The sequence below is a fragment of the Pipra filicauda genome, unplaced genomic scaffold (genome assembly GCF_003945595.2).
Source record: "Pipra filicauda isolate LSUMZ 115617 unplaced genomic scaffold, ASM394559v2 scaffold55_size4083901_pilon, whole genome shotgun sequence".
NCBI lineage: Eukaryota > Metazoa > Chordata > Aves > Passeriformes > Pipridae > Pipra > Pipra filicauda.
Genome location: NW_024104709.1, coordinates 2,136,150 through 2,157,663, shown reverse-complemented (window position 1 = coordinate 2,157,663; position 21,514 = coordinate 2,136,150). Strand labels below are relative to the sequence as shown.

At 39.3% G+C, this 21,514-nt stretch overlaps 1 protein-coding gene across 3 annotated transcripts in view; it reads left to right on the top strand.

The window, feature by feature from the left end:
* The first annotated feature begins 2,507 nt into the window (after nucleotides 1-2,507).
* TULP4 (TUB like protein 4) overlaps nucleotides 2,508-21,514 on the top strand; it is a 165,412-nt gene continuing 146,405 nt past the window's right edge. For 2 of the 3 annotated variants that reach the window (XM_039387409.1, XM_039387407.1), the window contains exon 1: nucleotides 10,917-10,980. The gene's annotated coding sequence lies outside the window, so the exon portion shown is untranslated. Of the gene's footprint in view, nucleotides 2,526-10,916; nucleotides 10,981-21,514 lie in introns of those variants that run through there. The other variant, XM_039387408.1, reaches the window with a different exon arrangement.

Below are 21,514 nucleotides of genomic sequence, written 5' to 3'. Positions count from 1 at the left end.
ATTTGTATCCATTACTAATAAGCTCACTTTTTTGCTAATATCTAGCAAAGGAACTTCACTCTGCTCAGCTTTTGCTTGAGCAATGAAAAGAGAACTTGAATGACAGACTTCTTTTTGCTGCTTGTTAAAGCACCAAATTTTATCTCACTTTCTGCTTTCAGTCTGAGTTGAAAATGTCTACTGGAAGAAGAGCGTGATTAGAACAATTACCTAAAGGACACTTATTTGAACTTCGTTTATTACTTGCTACTTATTTATACTTAAATCTAAAAAAGATTGCGAGTTCATTTATTTGCCTTTTGTGATGTAAGCCAAGTTGCACTTGGGTAGTTACTGTAACTTGAACATGGTCATAAGTAGTGCTTTCCTTAACACAAATACAGAAGCTAAAGACTAGTATTTGACAGAAAGATGAGAGATCTCTAAAGCAAGAGAAGAGAATTTGAATAATTCAAACAAAGTATGTTATATGGGAAGAGAAGGTGGAAACTGAAAATACAGCTTCCTGTTAAAGCACCTCATTTTTATTGAAAATTATACTATTGAGCATTTTGAGTTTTTTGTTCAAGTCTTAGATTTTTTTTTTTTGAAATTTATTAACGGGCTTCAAAGAAAACCGTGTAAAAAGCAAATAAGCCTAAATGCTGCCATATATTTAAATACTTAGACAAATTGTGGGATCAGCTAATTGTGGAGAGTGGGTTATTTTAGCATGGGTTTTGGCAGCACAATGAATATGATCCTGGTTAGTTGGTACAGATAGGGATTATAATAACTTAGTTTACTTGTGCCCAATTCATAAGTCCCCTCTCCTTCTCTCTGGTACAACAACTAGCCCAGGAAGAATAATTGTCCAGTGAACTAAAGGAGGAAATAACCAACAATCACTAGAGAGAATGGATGTTGCATCAAGAAAGAAAACTGTATTGAAAGAAAATAGAGAATGCTTCAGGGAATTCTACCAGTTTATCTGAGAGAACCCAGACTGAGTGGATTTGACTTTGTAGCTAAACTGCCAGTGTTGCTTCAGAAAATGGGAGGCATCTGAATCCATTTGAAATTACAGTGGTTTTGTTTACTTGTTTAATGTGCTTATAATGGTAGTTTGGGTTTTTTTTGCTATTTAGCACAAAAAGATCTAGGTGGCTGCGTGATGTGCTACACTAAACCTTCTCCAAGTGCTGTTGTACATTAAGAAATCCTATTTTACGGTCTTTCCAGGTTTATAGGGTGCATTCAAAAGCATATCTTCTGAGTCTCTTTTTTTTTCCTAATGTGCCATAACAACAGTTTTTACTGTTTTTTCTCACTCAACTCTGCAGGGCCACCTCACATATGCAAGAACAATGTAGAGAACATGTATTTTATGCATTAACAGGATTGTTTACTTTGAATTGAAGATAATGGTATTTCATGGTATCATTTAAGTGACTTGTGTTAACCTTTCTTAGTTGGCATCATCACCATAAAACTGTCCAATTTCAGTCAGCCCCTAGGCTGAACTTGCAAAAGTAGGACTCTAAAAAGCATATATAAATCTATGTAATGTGCATATGTTTATATATATATAATATATATATAAATAATATATATATAACATATATATATTATATATATATATAATATATATAACATAAACAAGTCTTTAATCATATAAACCACCACAGTGTGAGAGGTATATTTTGCTCTTCCAATCAAGCAATTGAAGAAAACAGTAAAGTTTTGTAATAAATTTTTTTGCAGTTCCAAGTTCCACACAAATTTCCACCCTGACTCCTTGATTATCCCACAAATGATCCTGTTAAAGCTGGTAGTGGTTACTGTAAAATGAGGCATTATATGTCAGAATTGGGTGTCTTGTGTGTGTTTTGTAATTCAGACTGTGGCAAGGCCTACAAAATTAGATTATACAAAATTAAGGATTCAATAAATTGAAAGTCATGGTGATGGAAGAACAAATTCTTCCTAAACTAAGTCATTATCTTTGGTCTTATGACTTAACAACTAATAAGAACTTTAAAATATAGGATATCTGACAGAAATGTGATGTGGAGCTGGGTTTTTTTGTTTTGCTCTTTTTTGAGTTTTTTGGGGGGGTGGGTTTTTGTTTGTTTGGGGTTTTTTGTTTGTTTTCGGGTGTTTTTATGTGGAATAGAAGTAGTATTCTACACATTGCTGTTTCAGGTTTTCAGAACTGAACAGTTGACAATTTGAAGACAGACCAGTAAGGGGAGCTCTTACCAACATTTTAAGCTGCTATTAAAAAAATTGCAGCCTGGGCTACGGTGAGTCAAAGACTTATGGTGCTTTGGAGCATTAGATAGGCAGCTAGAGATGAACATTCAACTTCAAAGGATCCTTCTAAAAATTTATTTGCTGTAGGAGATTTTGGAATGTAGTATTTTTAGCTCAGAAATTTCTTAGATGTTTAGTTATCCAATGTTTTCTTTCTGTGCTTAGGTACACAGTCATGTTACATTAAAAGGATGAGTCTGAAGTATGGTCTTCCCTTCAAATGTTAACTGGTAGGTCTGTGTATCTCCACACCAAGATCCTACTTTAGGAATTGTTCTAAGTAAAATAATTTTTAGTGGGTGCAAATCAAAAGAAGATGTTGTTTATAAGAAGTAACATTTATGCATTTTTTCCCTCTTTATTTCTTCACAATACAAAATGCGTGTGATTGTAGCGTAGCTGTTACTCAGAGCACAAGCACCATACTGTATGGAAGACATATACAACATTCAATCTTACTGTATTTCAGTCTGCGCTGGGGATTTCTGCATCCCTATCCCTCATCATCATGGCTAGGCTTCGCGAGCGAAGATTTGGGATCCCTATCCCTACAGTGTTGCTAATACTACATGGAAATGAGACACATGGAAAGTTTTTCCCTCATTGCCCCCCCCAAAATGAATAGCTTTATTGGTTTACACCTATATAAATGTAAAATTCAGTATGTTCTCTAAACAAACAAACAAATACCCCACAACACATACCAATTAAGTTTTAATAAGAAGGGGAAAAAAACCTCAAGACTTTGAATATTAGTGATTTTATTTCTCACATAAACAGAAAAAGTAATTTTCTCACTTCTGATTGCATAGCAGTAATAAGAAAATTAACTACAGAATAGAAACAGACTATAACATTGCTGTCAGTGAACAAATTTTAAAAGTGAAAATTTTAGAGTATTACTGTAAGCTTTTAGCTTTTTGTACTTGAGCAATTTTACCTGTTAGTAACAAGTATAAGGTTCCTGAAAGAAATGTCATTTTCAAATTAATATTTTTCTTTTTCCAAAATAAAAGCAGACTCATAATATCCATGCAGGAATGTGCCTGAACACACCAAAGAAAATCCATCCAACATCAAAACTGACAGATATTTGATTAGCCACATAACTAGCCCCTCAGGAAAGAAACAGCAAGCGAAATTGCTGGATGACTCTAGATTGAAGGAGTTGTCTGTCAGAGCTATACAGTTGTTCATTTTTCTATTACAGAAAAGATGGACCCCATTGTAAATTACAGGACACGCAGAACACTGGGTACACTTGCAGCTGTGAAAAGATCACTTGCAGATAAGGAAGTATTCTGCATTTCTACAATGTTGGCATAGGTGATACACTGTTAGTAGTGAGAGATGCACATACCAAACAAGGTCCTATGATCTGTCACCATTTTGTGTGTTCTGTTCCTGATATATCAAAGCTAGAGGGGTGAGATCAGAGGATGAAAATGCAAGAAGGCAGGAAAGAGGGGAAGAGTGTTTTAGGATTGCAGCTATTATTTCCTGTTAATTCTGAAATTGAACAAAATCAGAAGGAGCATAAAGACTAAGAGATTACACCAAATTAATTTTAATTTTGTATCCAAAAATAGATTTACAATTAACTAGAACTTAATTGGTTTACAAAAGGTCCTGTATTTATCATCAGAGCCAATGTAACACAAGGACTGGGAGGGCAAGTTTTCTTAATTTTATGCCTATTATTTTACCTGTCCTGGATGGGACCACTTTTTCACATGGAATGATAGTGTAGTTTTACTTCCTTTTAATCTTTGCATTCTCCAACACTGGCAACTCTACTGAGCATAAAATGTGTTTTGCATGTGTGTTGTATGTATATCATTAGATATACAGGTATTCCAGAAGCTAGAGATTCAGCAAGGATGAGTAACCCTGGAATAATTATGGCCTTCTGTATCATCAAAAACCTTGAAATTAAAATACAAAAGAAAAATCTCTCTTCAGCTGTAAAATGAAGCATGCTCCCTGTATTTGATTTTGCTTTTGGTCAAAACAAACATTATCTTTTCATTTTAGGAAAGTTATAAAGTCAGTATAAAACTGAAGACAAAAGAGGCGTGGTTTCTTAAGGAATATTTGGAATGGATATTGTTAAGCACAGCCATGACAAGGTCAGTGTGATAGAGGACTGTGACAGCTTTCTGCTACTGGCCAGGTCAGCATTTGGGCAGAGGGAGCTGCAAACAGCATTTAAGGGGAGAAACGGAATAGGGAAGATGTGTGGGCAAAGCTAAGCATCTGAACAATTCTGTCATCATGTCCCGAGAACCTGAAGCCTTGGAATTAGTAAATGTTTCCCCTTTTGGCTTTGAGTAGCATTTTTTAAAGCTATTTCTGCCGCTTTAGCCCGTTGTGTGTCAGAATGAGCTGTATGGAGTGGGAAGGAAGGATTTCTGAGGGTGTATGTGTTTCAGAAGTTGGTTCCTGAAGTTGTTTGCTACAAGTATGAAAAATCAGACCAAGCTGAGATTGCCTTTTCAACATGTAGCTCATTTTTTTAACGTACTACAAAACAAAGGGAACTCTGAAGGTCATATAAAGAACTTTTATTGGTTGAATTTCTAACAAGACAAAACCCACTACACCTCTAAATTTGAAACAGAAGGAGGCTTTCATGTAGTGCAATTTTCATCATCATCACAGTTACATGAATATCATAATCAAAGCAAGTCATAAAAACAAATAGAGAAGACTATGGATGTTGTCTACCTGGACTTTAGTTAAGCCTATGACACTGTCTGTCACAGCATTCTTCTGGAGAAACTGGCTGCTTATGGCTTGGCTGGGTGCAGTGTTCGCCAAGTAAAATCCTGGCTGGATGGCTGGGCCCAGAGTGGGTGGTGAACGGAGTTACATCCAGCTGGCAGCTGGTCAGAAATGGTGATCCCCGGGGCTCAGTGTTGGGGCCAGTCCTGCTTAATATCTCCATCAATGATCTGTACAAGTGGATTGAGGACACCCTCAGTCAATTTGTGGGTGACACCAAGTTTGGCAGCAGTGTCGATCTGTTGGAAGGCAGGAAGGGTCTACAGAGTAATCTGGACAGGCTGGATTGATGGGCTGAGGCCAACTGTATGAGGTTCAGTGAGGCCAAGTACCAGGTTCTGCACTTGGCTCACAATAACCCATGCAGCACTACAGACTGGGGGATGAGTGGCTGGAAAGTGGCCCAGAAGAAAAGGACCTGGAGATGTTACAGCCAGCAGGAACATGAGCAGTGTGCCCAGGTACCAAAGAAAGCCAATGGCATCCTGGCTTGTATGAGCAATGCTGTGGTCAGCCAGAGCAGGGAAGTGACCGTCCCTCTGTACTCAACGCTAGTGAGGCCACATCTCGAATACTGTGTACAATTTTGGGCCCCTCACTACAAGAGAGTCATTGAGGGGCGTGTCCAGAGAAGGGCAACAGAGCTGGTGAACAGAATGGAGCACAAGTCTTATGAGGAGCAGCTGAGGGAGCTGGGGTTGTTCAGCCTGGAGAAAAGGAGGCTCAGGGAAGAACCTATTACTCTCTACAACTACCTGAAAGGAGGCTGTGGTGAGTTGGGGGTTGGTCTCTTCTCCCAAGTAACAAGCAATAGGACAAGAGGAAATGACCTTCAGTTGTGCCAGGGGAAGTTTAGGTTGGATCTTGGGAAAAATTTCTTCACCAAAAGGGTCGTCAGGCATACTGAAACAGTCTGCCCAGGTAAGTGGTCAAATCACCATCCCCTGAAGTGTTCAAAAGGCATGAAAAGGCATGTGGATGTGGAAGCTGGGAAACATGGTTTAATGGTTAATATGACAGTGCTGGGTTAACAGTTGGACTTGATGATCTGAGAGGTCCTTTTCAACCTTAATGATTGTATGATTCTACAGTATGCTCACCTTTTGGGAGAAAGATACTCTTCATTGCCCAACAGTATTTCTTACAATTTACAGAGGAAAGGGATGTTTTGGAGTCCTTATGCTGAGTAGCATTATAAGCCTCAAGCAGGTGGTGGGGATTTCAAGGGGGAACAAACATAGGAAACTGGGGTGCTAATAAGGCTAACCAGACCTTTCACATCTGGAATTCATTTTGTGTCCTTCTAAAACTAGGATTAAAATGATCAGTGAGATCCCTAATCAGGTATTCGTTAAAGTACGGGATGTTTTTGAAATTATTTTATTTGGACCTAGAGCTGCATTCTATCATTGTATTATATTTCGTGAAAGCCATAAGAAAAAAAGAAAAACCCCTCAGTATATTTGTAATATTCTTGCAGTGTATTTTTCTATACTTAAGTCTAGGTTGAAATTATTTTTTCAGTGGAGTAAAAGGACTTAAATATTTGATCATGTTCCTTTATAGAACTACACACAGTAATGGAGGCATTATGCTGTAATTATGTTGGTTTTGGTTTTGTTATTTGGTTTGGTTTTTTTCTTTTTAAGAATTAACATTTGATCTTGCAGCAACCTCTGTTGTATTTTTTATTATGGAGGGTGATAGCATGGAAGTAATTTGGGACTCTAGTTATAAATTGTGTTTAAGACCTTGAATATTTTGATGGATTTTCCCTTATTCTTTCACATTTTTCAAGAACTCTATATTTGAATGTTGTCTCCATTGAACTTTGCAACAACAACAACAACAAAAAAGGACTGCTTAAGCTTTGCTGTGCTGTCCTCTTACTTAAAACTCCTCATGAGACCACACTTAGAAATGATAAAAGGCTTTGAAGAAAGTACATATGGCAGGGGGCTCTGTAGATTTAAGCTAAAAACGATATAAATTTGTATCTCTGCCATTAAGGCACCTGTCTGAAAAGCCTCGGGACTTTGGAAGTATTTCTACCAGCTGCTATTTATTTTAATATTCTAATGTGGTCTTTGTTGAGCAAGTTATATTAATTGATTTTTTTAATATTGTAAACATATTCAAAGATCTCACTTTGAACAACTAGGGTTTTATAATGCTAAACTTTTTATGAAATGCATAAGAAGGGACTCTACCCCAATGCACCAAATAAAATAGGCCAAAATTACTGTGTTTGTTTAATAAAGTAACATATAGACAGTCATGTCTTTCTCTCCTGGCCCTCCTCAGTGCCCATTTCAAGTTTAATTTACCATGCTTTAATGTAATTTATCACAATTATATGCAGAATTCTGGGTGAAGTCTTCCCAATACCACTGCAACACTTTTACATTCCAGATCTCTCTTTGAAATTCTGGGAATATTAACTTCTTTCAGGATCTCATCAAATTGATGCCTTGTGGGTATTCTCTTGCTGACTGAAAGATACAGATTTTTCTCCTCCTCTCTTTTTACTTGATGTCTTCAGTTGAAAATGAACATTTGTAAGTCCTTCAATTCATCACTTTTAACTTTGTACTATCATATTTAATCCTATTCTTTTTAGTGGTCTGCTTCCATGGGTCATCCATTCTTTTCTGAATGATATATCTATTTTGATTCTAGGCTGTATTGTTGATTCTCAAGTTTGTGTTGTCAGCAAACTTTATTACCACACTCATGTTTTTGTTTTAAGGTCACCTAACAAAAATATTGAAAAGGCAAGTATCATGGCTGATTGTTCAGGGACTCCATTTACTGTATCTCCTCAGTTTGTTTTCCTTGGAGCACCATCCACTGCCACACTTTAGTTTCCATCCCTTGCCATCTGTACTAATCCTCATTTCTTCATCTTAATATCTTCCGTGGCATAATGTGAAATACTATGTCAAGTTAAAAAAGAAAAAAACAAACCCACATGAATATATTTCCCTTGTTTAGGATATCAGTCATTTGATGAAGAAAAATGCATTTCTATTCAACTTAGTCTATATTGCCCCATTTTCCCATTTACCAAAGTGTTTTTGTTCTTTTCTAAAAATGTTTTTCAAATCCTTATGTGTCATTCACACCAGATGGATAATTCTGAGCTTGCCCTTATTGTTCCCTTTGTTGAATACAGGTACAGTCTCTTCTCTTTTATATGCTAGAGTTGATAGACTTAAAAAGATTATTGGTGCTTTTAATATGTCAGTTCTTTTTGTATCCTGGGATGACATCTTGTTTTCCCGGTTCAGGTTGCATTAAGCTCCTCGAAGAAGCAGGGCAAAAATATATATGGAAGATTGGAGCTGCTTCCACGACAAAATGAGGCAGGAGGAAAGGTGGGGTGAACAGCCAGTCCACTAGAGGGTTTAGTTAATCCTCATTCAGCCTGGCTATTCTCCTCAGCTACTGAGGAAATCCTTGCTCTATTGGGGAATCTGCCCAAGCAAGCTTTGTTTCTCTTTCTCTGATGTATTCCTCTGTGGTGGAGGAAAATTGCAAGGTGAGGTACATCAAAAGGAAATGCCTTTTGGAATCATTTGAGCATATAAAGCTAACAAAAATTAGTTAAGTTTGTATGTGGAAGAAGTACAAGTGAATAGGTTTGCATGGGAAAAAATGAGTAAGTTTGCATGTGAAACTCTCCAATGCATTAAAAATGGGGTAGTCATTTATGCTGTAAATTCAGAGAGAGGTGAAGAAGGAAAGTAGAATAACGGAGTCATCTACAAAAGCAGTTGTTGCATTGTAACACAAGACACTTCAGTACCTATTCTAATTTAGGTCCTGGGGGGGAGTGTTCTGCAAGGGGAACTCTGTGTCTCTTTTTTTTTTTTTTTTACAACATTTAAAGGCAGTTTTAGGCTTCTCAGTTGTATAGCATACGTAGCTGAATTGAGCTTGTGGAACCCAAAGGTGTTGTCAAGTTTTTGTAATAGTCAGCCTTGTGCAGATTTAACCACATGCCAACATTAAATATGTTTCTGCTTACCTGCTAATGATTACATCTGAGAGATACAAGACCATAAACGTATTATGTTGATAGAGTGAGCTGCAGCAATAGTAAACGTGCATTTTTCTGTGCATTTTTATTTAGTCCTCACCAGGTAACGGGGCAGAATTAGTGGGACTCCTGCAAGGTATCACTCAGTCATGATCACAGTTTGTAAAGGCTGGTGAACAACTAGGACACATAGTTTTCTTTTGTGATTATGAACCCAGATACAACTTCTAATGCAGCTGAGAGCAGGGTCTAGTAGGCAATACTGTTGCACCATAGTTAATGTACCTGGGTGGAAAGGACAGGGTTACAAAGGAGTTTAAAGCAGCAGAGGTGTTTTGCACACCTCTCTCTGATATTTTTTGCTTTAGTACCGAAATTAAATTCTTATGATATGATGGCCTGTAAATTAGGAATCAAGCTAAGTTAAACACAGGAACTGAGTGATACAGTGATTTTAACTGTTTTGGCTCCTTAAAATTTTCTGCTGAAGAAGTAATTCAAATATACAAAATGTAGGCCTACTGGGGGTGGTGGTTGCCTTTTGCAGATACCTAGTGGGTAATTCAGGGACCCTGGTCTCCACAGCTCACCAGTTGAGAACAACTGCTGTAATGCACCCAGAAATGGAGCCCTAACTCCCTGATAACTTTTTACTGCACTTTAGCTATAGGATCTGTTAAGAGTTGCCCCAGGGTTTAGTCTGTGTATGGTAACTGAAAATCTTCAATAAAAAAGCAACTTTTTTTCCTAAATGAAGATTATATTAACAGATGAAATTTATGCCTAACTCTAATACATTATCTCAGGCTTCAAGTCATCCGGATTTTCACACACCTAGCTGGCCCTTGTCAAAAGTTTGGCTCGTTATTGCTGTAGGTTGTAATATAAAATTCTTATGGAACTTTGGGGAATGGTGTGAAAAATATTTACCCTTTTAGTTTCTCAAATGTTCAATAAGTTGTAATTCCTAAAGCCAGCAGGGTATTGGGCCTTTTCACTTCCTGCTCTCAGTGTACTATTTTTTGGATGGCTTTTCTAGAGCTGATAATTACAGTTTGTTCCTGGTTTCCTTAAACTACTAAGTGCTCCACACTTCTTTTGTTTGGGCATTTTGTTGGTCCTTTCTGAAGAAAGTGAATGTGCACTGAATGTGATACCAGAATACAGCATCAAAGTTTGTTTCCAACACCAATTTCCTTTTTCCTGAGGCTCCCCCAGGTCTTGTAGTGTTGATATCTCTAGATTGTATTCTGAATTCAGAGGATAGAGGCATTCTCTCCCGCAAGACACCCCCTTGACCCGTTACTGTAAGCATGATTTTCTCGGAGCAAAGGTTACACTTAGCATGGGACACTGGTCAGCACAGCTAACTTTCACTCACTGTAGCTTTTGGGTCGAGCCAAAATTCAGGAATATAGTGGTGTCAGCGTTTGTGATTTTTGCAGGGAGGAGTGTGAGGTACATGACGAGGCTCAATGCCCCAGATACAATGCACCAACTTCTTTTCCTTCTTTCTCGGCCCTAAAGGCAGGAGGGATAAGTCAGCCGTAGGTGCTTTGTTGTCAAATAACCCCTATTTCGTACAGGCCATTGTGATTCCTGTTTCAGAGGGGGGTGAGGGGCTGAGGGCAGACAGCGGCGGCTGTTTCCCCTTGTCAGACGCGCTGTTACCGCGCCGCGCCGCAGTGTGCCCCCCGAGCCTCCCGCCGTGCCCTCTGCCGGGTCCCGCGGGGGCGGCTTCGGGGCAGCCCCGGCCCGGCCTGACGGGGGCGGAGCCGGCCGGGGCAGTGTGGCGGTCACGTGGCGGGGGTCACGTGGCGGGGGAGCCGGGCCCAGCCGCCGCCGCCGTTCCGGGAGCGGTGAGAGACGGAGCCGGGAGGGCGGGCAGGGAAGGAGGGAGGGAAGCAGGGAGTGTGGGGGGGAGGGAGCCCGCGGGCGCGAGTGGCCGCCGCCCGCTCCGCCGCTGCCGCCGCGCCGAGGTGAGTGCGGGAGGGGGGGGCGCGATGGGCCGGGCGCTGTGCGGGGCCGCGGGCGGCTCCGGGGCTGTTTTCCTTTTGTTCCGGTGGGCGCCGGCGGCCGGCAGGGCGGTCCGCTCTCTGGGGGCGGGGGGGTCCCGGAGCACCGCCGGGACGGGCGCGTCCGTCGTGTGCCGCGAGCCGCGTCCTTCCCGCGGCGGCTCCCCCGCGCCCGGCGGGCACCGGCCGGGATGAGCCCAGGGAACGGCGGGCGAGGGGTAGCCTCGAGCCCCCGGCCTTCCCTCGCACCTACGGCTCTGGGCGGGGGAGCTGGAGGGGGTCTCCGCCCTCTCTCAGAGACTCGGGAGCGGGCGGGGGTCCGGGAGCCGCGGGCGGCGGCGAGGGGAGCGCTGGCTCCGGCAGCACCTGTGACTCTCCGCGCACCGCCCGTACCGCTGCGATGTGTAAACATTATTGTCTTTTCCATCTTATTATTCTCTTATTTTCTTTTTTTTTTTTCTCCGACGTCTCTCCAGACCCCCTTACGGGGAGGGGGGCGGGGAGGTCTGGGGGCACACGGTTCGGAAATGTGCCCCACGATATGGTAAAATTCGCCCAAGGATCGCAACTCCTTCGCATTCTTTCGTGTTGTGTTTTTTCATCGTGCCTTTCAATAAGTGTCTGTGTGCGAACGTGTTCCAGCAAATTGGCTTCCTAAAGGTTTCCGAAAAAAGTGCACGAATCGTTTGCCTATTCAGTGCTTACATTTAACGTAGACATTAGAACATACAATTAAAACAGCTGTATGGGGTTAGATTAAAGGTCCGTCTTGTTTGGATTCCCGTTTCTGCAAGTGGCACGGAGCAGATGTTTAGGAAACACCATAACAACAGGGTGAGCGTGCTGTGAATCTTTGGGAAAACAGCCAGGCCTCCAGCTATTTGAGGTTAAGGGACTGCCTGAGTCAAATGTGATGTTTTAGTATTTGAGTCCTTTTTCTTCCGTAACTTACATATACATGTTTTCAAAAAAGAACAAGGCTAAGGCCTCTATATAGAAAAGTTTTTTTCTTAAAAAAATATAATTGTGGTCATGTTATTGTCATAGGTAGTTTCATTTTGCCTATATTACATTTGCCTGTCCAAGGATTACTGATCCATGAGCAACATCCTGTGTTTTGAATAGGTAAGGGATATTTGCAGTGGATATTTTCTACACATATGGAAGCTGTAAATAAAAAAATTGTTTTTTAATGTCTGCTTTTACAAATAATTTGAAAAATGTAAATCTTAACACTAAAAATAACTGTTTAATAAAATTAAGAATAGTAAGAACTGTGTCAAAATATCAGGTGTTTTACCAGAAGCACAGTATTGACAGCTTTGAAGATGATTATATGAACCCCTAACATTTAACTATTTATACTTAAGCTTAAAGGGTTAACTTGTTTTCTCATTACATCAAGACTTCTGGTAAAATAATTGCGATAATACCATCACAGATGTTTCCACAATAGCAAAAGCATAGTGATTCCTGGGGATGCTAGCTATCAACTTGATCTTGCAATCCTAATTCAAGAAATAGCTTCATGCCAGTAATTCCTAAGATTGCTCTTATAAGGAACATTCGCACAAGTGGGCCTCATTTTTCACAGGCAATATGAATGTCAAGCAAAGTAGAGCTATTTCAAAAAACTGCATATTCCCCCACGCCCCCGGTGGAATTTTATAAGAAGGTCATTATCAGTTTCTTGGGGGCTGAAAGGAGATAGTGGGTTGGTGTGTGTGTATAGATAGATATATAAGACTAAAAATAGCTTACAAAACTGACAACTATAAGTGTTATAAATGATTTTCATAGAACAATGATTATTTTTTTTGTACATCACTTCTAACAACTGTAGAATTCTCACCTAGTCAACAGATGTTTATTGTAAAACCCTTAACATGTTTCATTATTCTATGAAAACCCTGCTCATGTTGAACTATACTGAGCTCGTGATGGGCTGTTTAAAATATTCAATATATTTCCTTCAGTAAGGCGATGAATAGCTCTAAATGGTTCTGTTATAACCTTGCACTAAGAAAGCTCTTTAGTGCACCTGATTCCTTTTTATCACAAAAAAAGATTAATTCAGCTGAACTTTCAAATAAAATCAATTTTGTTTATAACTAGCCTCTAGAAAAAGTTGTACTTGTTTTATGTAATTATTAAGCATACTTATAATACACAGCTTTTAGCAGTGCTTTTCATTATTAGGTCTCAAAGCACCTTGCAAAAGAATTCAGTGTAATTATTCTCTTCTTATCTTAGGGTAATTATTATCATCTTATCTAGTGCTCATAAAGAGATCATTGTCTGCCTGTGATTGCTATAAGAAACTCTATAAGAAGGTCTAATAATAAAATCAGATTTTTTGTTTAATCCTTTTTTTACACTAAACCTCCACAAACTCGCCTTTCTGTTTTGTACAGTTTTCTGTTGCAGCATTTTTATTTCATTCAATGAAGACTGAGGTAATTTCATACTGTACCTTCCATGCCAGTGTTGGAAGCTAAGCCTGTGCTTTACGTATAACAGACTTCTCTTCTTAGTGTTAGAAGAGACTTTGCTGAAGGCTTAACCAAATTCATTGATGAGTTAGAAAATTATTCAGGACAGTTCCTGTTAAGGTGATCGAAGTAGTAATGGTGCACGCCTCTAGTTCAGTTACCAGTGAGCTTGACTGCTAAGAGAGTTAGTATATATGTCTCTTGATATCTATCAGGAAGAAAAGTGTGTGTGAATGTGTGAGGTTACACGGCCAGCATCCTCATGTCTTCTTTGTTTTCCTTCATCTCCACCACATAGAGCTGGTAGAAATAGTACAGAATCTTACATTTCATTTTTTTGATTGGAACCACCAGTTCCAGTCACGATCAGTGTTCCATTTTTGTAATGCTCTGGTAGCAGAACAAACTTCTGATGCTAGAAGTGTGAAGTACACACCCTTAAGTTGTTTTCCAAGTACCTCTATCAGTTGGGGTGCGCAGATGATTATTACTAATTATATTATTGGTGCATGTAAATAGTTTAGTTTAGGTCTTGAGGTCTTCTACTCAGTTGCTATTTTGCAAAATAGGATGAAAAGTCTTTTTTTAAGTTCAAGACAATACATTAAATCATTGCTATTAGGGGATAATATACAAGTTAGGAAATGTATGAAAGGTTTGATAAGAGAAGGATTATAGTTTGGGAACTATGAGAGGAAAGTCCTGCTTATCAAACCTAATTTCCTTTTACGACAAGATAGCCCACCTAGGTGGTCAAGGGAAGGCAGTCGATGTCATGATTTTGGATTTCAGTAAAGCTTTCTATACTGTCTCTCACAGGATCCTTCTGGACAAAATGTCCAGCACACAGCTGGATGAACACATCATGCAGTGGGTGAGCAATTGGCTCATGGTCAAGCACAGAGGGTAATAGTGAATGGGTAACCTCAGACTGGTGACCTGTCACTAGTGGGGTTCCACAGGACTCCGTCTTAGGCCCTGTGCTCTTCAACATCTTCATAAATGACTTGGACGCAGGACTGGAAGGGATACTGAGCAAGTTTGCAGATGACACAAAACTGGGAGGAGCTGTTGACTCCGTCAAAGGCAGGGAGGCCCTGCAGAGAGACCTTGACAAATCAGAGGACTGGGCAATCACCAACCATATGAAGTTTAACAGGGGAAAGTGCTGGATTCTGCACCTGGAATGGGGCAACCCCGGATGTACGTACAGACTGGGGAATGAGGTACTAGAAAGCAGTGCCATGGAAAGGGACCTGGGGGTCCTGGTCGATGGTGAGTTGAATATGAGTCAGCAGTGCCCTGGCAGCCAGGAGGGCCAACCGTGTCCTGGGGGGCATCAGGCAAAGCATCGCCAGCCAGTTGAGGGAGGGGATTGTCTCGCTCTGCTCTGCAGTGGTGCGGCCTCACCTTGAATATTGTGTGCAGTTTTGGGCACCACAATATAAGAAAGATATTAAGCTGTTAGAGAGCATCCAAAGGAGGGCATGAAGATGGTGAAGGGCCTTGAGGGGAAGCTGTATGAGGAGCAGCTGAGGTCACTTGGTCTGTTCAGCCTGGAGAAGGGGAGACTGAGGGGAGACCTCGTTGCAGTTACAACTTCCTTGTGAGGGGAAGAGGAGGGGCAGGCAATGATCTCTTCTCTGTGGGGACCAGTGACAGGAACCAAGAGAATGGCCTGAAGTTGTGTCGGGGGAGATTTAGGTTGGATATTAGAAAAAGGTTCTTCACCCAGAGGGTGGTTGAGCACTGGAACAGGTTCCCCAGGGCAGTGGTCACAGCACCAAGCCTGACAGAGTTCAAGAAGCCTTTGAATGATAATCTCAGGCACATGGAGGAAATGTTTTGAGAAGTCCAGTTTCAAGAAACTACCTATTGCTGTGTTCATTTTTGTATGACTCTTTGTACTGAACCATTATTTTGTATTTGATCCATTATTTCTATGTTGTGTCATTTTTAACTAATGCTGTTGTTTACATTATTTTGCAGTACTTAAAAACTTCAGTATGTTTTAAATGATCTGTGATAATAGTTTTCACTTTGTGCTTATACCTATGAAAGACCTTAGTATTGTTCAGCTATGTGCCATACCATTGATAGCTATATCAAAGCTGGTCTTAGGAATCTCCCACTGGAAAGCTGGGCTGTTTGTGTAGTGTGGAGGTCCTTTGTTGCTTTCTGCATAGTTTGAAAGGTAGCAGACCCAACTGGAAGTCATACACTTCCCTGGGTGTGAACAGTCTCCAACATCCTTGTCTAGTACAAAATACTTTTTACAAAACATTTACTTGAAGAATGATTCTCCCATTAGAATATAAAGATCTAGCATTTCTCAGTAGTCATGTCAATCCATCCAATCTGTTCTTCCTCTGCTTTGTACGTGCAGTGGAATAGATTCCTCTCCTTTGAAGACAGTCTTTTCACTAAATACTTGTTGAAGCAAATATCTTGCAGCTTAACTGCTTTCTAAATAAAGTCTTCATATATCTATTGTTTGACTAGTTTAGACGGTAATCGCAATGTAAAATTTCAAAGAAGGCCAAATCCATTCACATAACCATTTAAAGAAAATTCATGCAAATACTTTACCAGTGGTACCTGGTGCCATTTAAGCAGACAAAAACATAGAAAGGAGCCATGAATGTTGGACACAATATGAAAAGAAAATCTTTCTGCATGTATAGTAAGAATATGATAGAAGAGCAGTATTTTTGAAGATAAGTAGCAAATAAAGTTATTGTAAAAAGCAAAGGTTGACTGCCTGCTGTGATCGTAATGGATCACAGTCCACAGGAGGCTCTTTAGTTGTAGAAAGACCATAACTAACAAAATTCTCTAAGTTGTGAGAGGGAGAAAGCACTCTCACTTTTATTCTCTTTTGGGTGCAGTATTTAGTACAGTGGGAACCCATATCTGTTGGGCATCCAAGCATTAGTAGCAATGTTATTGCTACCTGTGCTTTATAGAGAACAGATCTCTCTATTTAATGAAAAGGTGGGATGACTTTTAGGAAATCCTTTCAGTTGTAAATACCTAAAAAATAAAACAGAACCCTAGAGATCTGCCTGTCTAAAATCTGAATAAAATACCCAGAAGAGAGATTGATTAACATAAATCCTGTCTTGCAGATCATAGGAGGTGTGGATAATAGTTAATGTTGTATAAAAATATAAAAAATGTTACTCATAAAGCTATTTTAAGTGTTAAGTAAAACTTTTAAGGGGGAGTGAATTCAGCTAAGGGAGAAGGAGGAAGAGTTATATATTTGTGGTGTCTTTCCCAGCTCTCACGAGTCATGTAAGTATATTAAGAACTGTTACTATATAAATATCTTGGCTGCCATACAAGTGCCCTACATAGTGTTTGGAAATGAGGGACTTGAACAGTGTAGGTGTTGAACCAGCTTTAGATATTGTACCTTCCTTTTTCCCAGGCACAAAAATATGGACCTAAGAATGGTATATCAGCTCAGACCAGAGATGTTTCTACATTAGTATCTTGTTTTTAACAGTGAATGATGGCAAATGCCCAGGGAAGAGTATCATAGGGTGTGCAAATAGCTGAGTGTCTGAAGGGAAATATCACTGATTTCTAACAGGATGCAGTTTAGGGGTCTCTGGGCAGATGGTTTGGTAATTAATCACATGGGTTGTAATAGTTACAAATTTATGCATCTTTTCTTTGAACCTGCAATAGCTTTAGCATCTGCTACATCCTATGACACAAGAATGACAGAAGTTTAAAGTGTCCATTTTTAGTTAGACTGTTGCCACTGTAAGAGTTACAATCCTCCACTCCTTTCATTTTATATGGTGTAAAACCCAGTTGTTTTTAATTTGTAAAATTTTATACAAAACTTTATTGGATAAAGTTGAGTTCTTGATGTGTACATATGGAATGTGAGGCCCTGTGTGTGAACTCTTGTTTACTGAGAAATACAAAAAAAGAAGTCTTCATAAAATCTCACTTCCAGTAAAGTCCAGTTTATTTACGCCTTGCATTTATCTTAACATGGAACCTGAGAACTGCTTATAGCCAGTTTTGCTCTTAGCAATGTGTCTTTTTGTAAAGACCGTGGTGTTCATATCTTTATATGAATTCTACCTATAAAAAACTGGCCTTTGAAAAGTAGTTACCAAGTTTGTAATTTTTTACAAGAATAAAGGAAGTTTTGATAGAGATTTTGGTGTGAACTTTCTGTAATTGAGTAGCAGAGGACACATATCATGTATTTGTCATATGGTCATTCAAGAAAAAAGTAAGGCATTCCTGAATAATTTGGAAACAGAACACTATGTTAATGAAATGGCTCTTTCCTATGGTCAATAACCGAGAGGAGAAAAGACAATGCAGAAAGAATCGTGTCTTGCCGATACCATCTAAGAAGTCTTTCTGCTGTGCCTTTTGCAACTGGACTTGTCTATCTTGCATTGACCTCTTTAGCCACCAGCGCGCTTGTAGCAAATGTGGGTAGAGCCCTTTCCAAATCTTCGTTCGTGAAGCCCAGCCATGAGATGAGATGGTCAATACCCAAATTTTTACTTAATCTGTGAAGAAACAATGATATAAATCAAATGGGTTTGATGTGCATTTCCGGACTTGGATTGCTGTGGAGTCTGTTGAGTACTTTTGCAGTTTGATATGAACTTATCCCTGGTTTGGATTCCTACTTCCTTCTCTTAAATGTTAGGGTTTGTTAGCAGATCTTTAATGATGTTTAATGATGTCTAAGGCAAAGGATCCTTTATGACAAATATTTTTTTTTTTAATTTGTCAGAACAGAAAATGGGGCCACAGCTTCCATTGTCCATTAGCTGTTTATTAATTCAATTAACTGAAGCAGTGAAAGTGGTTGATTCTAGGAGAGATTTAAATAAATGTATTTGAATTTTATAATGACATGGGAAGCTATGCAGTGGAAATCTGCTATCTTGCATGAATAATCAGGTGATAAAATTATACCAGCTCGTGTTACAGGTATGCACTTTGGAACCATTTTTCCAAAGTGGAGATAAAGATATAAAAAAGATTTAAAAAAGATTAGAGCAGTGGAGGAAGGGACACGGTTCTTCTAAGGATATCTATATCATCTTATTGGGAACTATAATAAACCACTATGAGCAGGAATTAGTCTGTTCTCTCAACAAAAAAAACTTTCATGCATTGACAGGGTTCTATTAAAAGCAAATACAGATCACAAGATTAAGGGGTTAAGTCCTCTTCCTTTGAGTTACAGACCTTCCAGAGGTGGATTCCTACCAGATTTTGCCAGCCCACTTAGGAGACATTCTCTCTTCCTTTATACCAGCAGAATAACCCTGTGGAACATGTATTAAATCCAATATAAGTTATTTCCTAGTGTTGCAAAGAGAATTTTTGAATTTGAAAGTCTGTTCACTGGAGCTGTAATGAGATTGAGAAAAGTGTACTGTATAAAAAAAGTATAATTTGAGCTCAATATTAGTGCTAGGAGTATGATGGCTGTACAGTATTAGTCCCTCCTCCCAGAAGCATCAGAGGCTCATGCTGGGTAAATGCGTTGACAGCACCTCCTGGAAAATGCCTAAGCTTACATGCTGTAAGTCTTATTAGCAAGATGCCAGTCTGCTCTTCTGCAGAGGAAATGGACATGGAGTGAGGACATAAGGGAAACAGAGCAAAGATGATGCGTACAGACACATTTCATCCACATAATGTAAGTAGTTCACAAGAATTGTGTATTACGTACTTCCTAGTAGCAAATTGCTGACTGTCCTCATTAGGGAAACATGTTCAGTCAAAAATACCCATATCCAATAGATAAATATCCAATACCTGAATGACAGAGAGATGGTGAAGCCAGTGAAGACACGTGGACAGGGCTGACATGAAGCAGTATGAGGATTTAATAACCATGTTGACTCTTAGAGGCAGGATTCACAATGGCTTTTTAAAGGAAGGATTTTAGAGTCTGGCTTCGGTGACTTTTGCATGGTATCTTCTAAATCTTATTAAGGAGTTATAGAGGACTTTGTTTTCTTAATGGTTATGGACAAGAAGTTAATAATGGGAAAAAACCAAAACCAAACTAGTACTTATTTTTATTAACAAAGGAATTGGAAATTGCTCTCTCTTCCAAGGATTTAAATGAAAGACCACTGATTAGATAGTGATGATGTAGCTAGGGAGATGAGGAAGAAGATTATATGGAAAATTCTTATAGTACAGTTTCATTTTCAGTACTATGCTGGTGGGTTTTGCAGTCATTATTAATACAGAAAACAGATGACCTGAATAGTGGTTATTCTGGGCTAAAAGTGACCAGTAATGCTGAAAGATCTCACAAAAGATTGCCTCCTATTTCCACGAGATGCAACAGTAAAGTCTTTTGTCCCTGTCATAGGGAGGTTATATTCCAACGGTTGGATGGTTAATTGTCTTCCCCTTCTCCCTTTGGAGTTTGCTTTAAATATTTCTAGTGTGAGGAAACTTCTAGCTGGTTTGGAGAGAAAATATTTGTGATTTAATTGTCCAGTGCTGTAGTGCCAGAACAAGCTCTTGCAGTTAAGAGTTGGATGCGGTGATCCTTGCGGGTCCCTTCCAACTCAGGATATTCTGTGGTTCTGATTCTGTGATTCTGAATTTTAAAATAGCATTGCTCATTGAAGCTTCAGAAATACTAGGAAAACTTTGATCCCTGATTTGGATTTGAATTTGTGTCCATCCTTGTCATCCAAGGATTCACGGGGAAACCAAGAATTAGCCAGCATTTGCTTTAATGAAAAACCTCCTAAAATGATCAAATGACCTTTGCATTGGAAATAGCAATAGGATTTTTATAGTGTCTTCAGGAGTAGATATGCTACTAGTTGTCCATCATCTTTAAGGAAGATATAATGGGACAGATATGTCATGAGGTTTTGGATCATACTGATTTTCCTCTGACTGTGTAGTTACAGTTTTGACAAGTATCATCAGGAGATAAATCTTGTTTGGGTTTTTTTTTTTGGTTGTTTAGTTTTAAAGCACCTCATTGTGTTAGCTGATCTAAAAATCTACCTGAAAAATTGCCCCAATTTAAAAATAAATAACAATTGCATGCAGGCATACTTGGCTGCACAGCAAGATCTATTTTTAAAAAAGGCTTCTGTCTTGTTTTTACTTAATTTTAATGATCCAGAGTTTTTCCTTCATTTGAGACATCCTAATGAATTTTGACATCTTTTCCAGTCCTTCGTAATAGATAAATGAATGCATCCTCTGGATCAGATTTCAGAATCATTTGTGTGAGGGAGGCCATGCTTATCTTCAGATAACCCCAGGTATTCCAGTAATTCCTAGTAATTCTGCCTCTGTTTGGTGTTTACTCTGGCGGGTCTTGTGGTTGGAAAGGTGAAGTAGGCTGTAGGAAGCCACTGCCGTATAAGTACAGCAAATTAAAAGGCAACTGCAACCTGATGTAACTGAGTGTTCTGATGAAATGGCGATTTAAAAAAACCAAAACCAACCTGTGTCAGTCTAAAGTAACAGTTAAATTTTGATTTTATTTTTCTTGTGCATTAGTTGAGGGTTACAGCAGCAGGCTGGAAGTCAGAACTCCTGTACTCTCTCAATTCTACCATAAGCTTCTGTATTGCCTTGAGATGCTTAATTTTCTTTTACTCAGCAGTATAATGAGAATAATGCTATTTTCCTACTTCTTGTAGGATTCACTGAGGCTGGTAAAGCACTCCTAGGACATTGGATAAAAGGTTCAAAATTTCAGGCTCATGTTAAAAGAAATCATGGTGTAGTTTGAATTGAGTCAAATGTTCACTCAACTGAAAGTGATTAGACTGGGTACCAGTTAAACTAAAAATGTTCCAGAAAGAGAGGGGACTGAAACAGGACAGGCTAAGCTATAAATA